This window comes from Carlito syrichta, unplaced genomic scaffold, assembly GCF_000164805.1.
Source record: "Carlito syrichta isolate Samal-C Ts95f unplaced genomic scaffold, Tarsius_syrichta-2.0.1 Scaffold147589, whole genome shotgun sequence".
Taxonomy (NCBI): domain Eukaryota; kingdom Metazoa; phylum Chordata; class Mammalia; order Primates; family Tarsiidae; genus Carlito; species Carlito syrichta.
In genome coordinates, this window is record NW_007091685.1 from 48,544 (window position 1) to 52,956 (window position 4,413).

Sequence of the window (4,413 nt, forward strand, 5' to 3'; positions counted from 1 at the left end):
GAGAGTACTTTGAAGGTGACTGAAGTTTAAACATGTGAGAATAAATAAACAATTTTTTATATTTATAAAAATGTATTTATTTATTATTTAAAATTTATATTTATTTAAATTTTGGATTTTGGAGTTCCCCCTGGTACATATTGAACCCATGTTCACTGTTTTCTTTTATGATATCTGAAGAAGAGTTAGGCATTTAAAGAGTTGTTTATTTGTAATATTATATGACAAAATCTTAAATAATCCATGGATATTCATTTATGTAATTTCAAGTGTTCATGAAATATAGGTTACGCTTAATCATTTAGGCACTATCTATAGCAAAATGAACATAGACCAGTGAAGATTCCATTGAGTAGAAACATGATTTTATAATCTGCCATATCTTCTTTGTTTTCACTGCCAGATGCTCATAGCCAATATGTCATTGGAAATGACGTATCAATACTCTATTTCAAAGCAGCTCAGCGTTGCATAAGATTATAGCCATTGCCAATCTCGCTAATATGTGTATCTCACATTCAGGGAAGCACACAGTGTCATGAATATAGTGAAGAAGCAATATGGTGCTTTAGTTCAAAGGTTTGAAGGCCTGTTTAAAGTATATAAAGATTTCTTGGAGACTGAGTAGCTGTTTCCCACATTCTTAGGCATTAAAAAGCTAAAAATATTTACCGTTTCCTGAGCCCTTACTATGAAGTAGGTACCAAGTACTTTGCATGCAGTATTTCATAAAATGCTCTCAATAATCCTGTGGGTTCAATATTATTAACATCTTTATATTGAAGAGAAGTCTAAGACTTAGTGATATCTTGCCCAAGGGTTACAATAGCTAAAGAACAGATGAGGAAATGGAGACATGAAGATATAAAGTTATCACCCCAAGGTCACTCAGCTAGAAAGACACATTGCAATTTCAACCCATGCTCTTAAGATTTATGTTATTCTGTCTCCTCGCCAGAATAGTCTTAAGTTGTAAGAAAATAAATGTAATTTAACATAGACACTTACAAGTACATTGGCTCAGAGTTGCATTCATTTTTCTAAATTACCACTGGGAAAAATTATGGGGAAGGAAGAAGAGGAAGGCAGGGAAACACAAAAATTCTGTTCCTCTCCTTTTTTTCTCGAACTTTCTGGCAAGCAGGTGGGCTTATGCTGGGGTTAGTACAGGATTCTGGCTTTCCTAAGAATTCCACTCCTCTTTGGCTTAAGAAAAAGATGGGGATGACAAGAAGCTTCTAAGTTCCTTAGTTCCAAATGAACCTTCAAGCTGTAGGTTTGATTATATATGTGAGGCAATTTAAAAGACTATGTAACCCGGGCTTGGTGGCTCAGCCTGTAATCCCACGCCTTTGGGAGGCTGAGGTGAGTGGATTGCCTGAGCCCGCGGGTTCGTGACCCGCCTGGGCAGCGAGACCTCATCTCTACAATAAATCAAAAAATCAGCCGGGCGTGGTAGCGCAGGCCTGTCATTCCGGCTACTCGGAAGGCTGAGGCGGAAGGATCGCTGGAGCCCAGCAGGTCGAGGCTGCGGTGGCCAGGAGTGGCCACTGCACTCCAGTCTGGGCGACAGAGTGAGACTCCAACTCAAAAAACAACCAACCAAACAAACAAAAGACTATGTAGTCAGTCTAGAGACATGTGAGTGAGGGTCTAAGAGTCTATAACTGTCCTATGTCTTCTGCAGACAACCTCACTTTGTTTTTTAAAGTAAGAATTTTATGGTTTTCCAAACCAGGATTTTTGGTTCTCTTGGGCTAACGTGAATTGTCTGAGAGTTTGCAAGGATAAACTGAAGAATAGTTTGTTCTCTAGAATTATATTTGTTTCTTCTCTTGTTAATCTTTCATTAGTGTATTTGATCATTCATCAATCATTTGTTTATTCCTCAAGCATTTACTAAGAACACACTATTTGCCATGATGAACTAAGAGTCGTCTTGTGAGTCGGGCTCGGTGGCTTAGCCTGTAATCCTGGGCCTTGAGAGGCTGAGGTGAGTGGATTGCCTGAGCCCGCGGGTTTGAGACCTGCCTGGGCAACTTGGAGAGACCTCATCTCTACAATAAATCAAAAAATTAGCCAGGCGTGGTAGCGCACGGGTTGAGGCTGCGGTGGCCGGGAGCAGCCACTGCACTCCAGTCTGGGTGACAGGGTGAGACTCCAACTCAAAAAAAAAAAAAAAGAGTCGTCTTGTGAAGAAGAATGAAGGTAAAAGTGGCAATTTGTGAGCCAGGTCTCTAGGTCCCTGGGCACAGCCTCAAATGTTTCATGCTCATGAGGGCAGGAGATGGGGCTGATGATATAACCAAACCCAAAAGAATCCCTTTACCAGTGTGCCAGTCCATGAAGATTCTCTGAGGGGAAGGATATCATCTAAACAAGATGAAATAAGAAGACTGACCGAGAACCCAAAGACAGGACAAATGGGGAATTATCTTGAAAAGGTGGAAAGGAGAGAGCTGGAGATGGGAACATCAGAAATGAGAGTAGAGTGCAAGTTAGAAGACAGGCCAAGACCAAAGTCAGTGGATGAAACCCAGCCCCCACTCCCATAATGGATAGTTTCTCTCCTTTTCTAGGGCTAGAGATGTGCTTGTAAAGAAATAAACTCAGGTCAGGTGTGGCGGCTCAGCCTGTAATCCCGGCATTTTGGGAGGCTGAGGTGAGAGGATTGCCTTAGCCTGGGTGTTCGAGACCAGCCTGGGCAACTTGGTGAGCCCTCATCTCTACAGTAATTCACAAAAACTAGCCAGGTGTGGTGACATGCGTCTGTAATTCCAGCTACTTGGAAGGCTGAGGTGGAAGGATCGCCTAAGTCCAGCAGTTCGAGGCCATGGTGGCTGTGAGCTTGCCACTGCACTCCAGCCTGGGCAACAAGAGTGAGACTCCAACTCATAAAAAAAATAAGAAAGAAATAAACTGAGCCAGATGGACAGGACTTGGTGAGCCAATGCAGCAAGGAATGAATGAAAAGAAGGAGTGGAGGGTGTAATTTTAGGGTCATGGTGAGTTCTACCTTCCTGATTGAGGGTACTCTTGTCCATGCAGCTGGGGTTGTCCAGTGGGCAGTTAAATATGCATACCTGGTGCTTGGAAGATGTAGATGCAGAAGTCTCCAGCCTATATGCACATCAACTTCTCCAAAATCTATTCCAGTATAGATTCCATCTTGAAGGCACGTGATTGGTTTATATACTAAGGAATCTCCAATCCAAGCAGGTCACTGAGCTTAATTTCCTTTCCAAGACTATGATTCTAAGATGCCGTGTTTTAGTTTTCCTTTTCGATCTCATTTTTTAGGAAAAACATTTATTTTATGCTCTTGAAGTTCTCATCTGCCTTCAAAGAATTATGCAATTGTTATAGAAGAAATGTCTCCTTTTTTGTTGTTGTTGTTTTGGGATTTTTTGAAAGCAGGATTTATTGAGAGGACAGAAAAGCTCCCTCAGTGGGAGCCCAATATGTCTCCTTTCAATATAAACCTATAAATCAGATAAAGCAAATAGTCTACCTTGTTGCCACAATGTGGTTTTCGTGTTCCACCCAAACGAGGGCATAATAAATTCACATTAAGAAATCTCACTCTACTCTTTTACTCATAATCTCTCCTACCATAGAATTGTATGATTTGAGGAGAGACGCTTGTCCACGCCTGTTGATGTGAATGCCCAGATCTTTGGAAACCCATTGTTGGGAGAGAAAGGTAGAAGAAGTAATATAAATGCCAGGCAAGCTCTGCTAAGGAGGGCAGACAGAAATACTGCCCAAGATCGTGTATTAGGAAGGTAATTCATGAGGCTGTGCACTGCCAGGACCTCATAGTCTTCTGACTAGCAAGAGGAAGCCCTGCATTTTACATAACAGAAAATATTGCAGAAATCCTATTAACAACTGCTAAAAAGCAACACAGAGGAACATTAATTTATATTAATGTTCAATATTAATTTATGTCTAAACATTCCCAACTTTTGGCCTAAAAATTAATTACCTTTAAGTCAATGAAGCAGGGAATTAAATATTTATGTTTGTTATTTTCACTGCCTCCCTTACTTTTCCCCAGCTTTTTACTAGACTTTTGTTCTGTGAGATTTTCTTGCACTTTTGCATGTAAGCACATTGCATGTAAGAGATGGACTGTCGAGGACCTTTGGATTTGTCTTGCTGGTCAGGGTGCCATGTACCAGGTTACCTCTGGGCATGGGCTTTGGCACATGGTCCCCCCTCCAACCTGGCTCCACTGGACCCCTCTAGCAGGGTTCCAGTGAGGCCTGCACACTCACTCCTGACTTGTCCAAATGCTGATTGAGTTCCAGGGTGGCCAGCCAACATCTGCTTCCTTTCCCTATTATGACCCTGTTCCTTTCCCCACAGCTCTTTTTCTACCTGCAGGAAACCCCAAAGGCATCCTCCCAC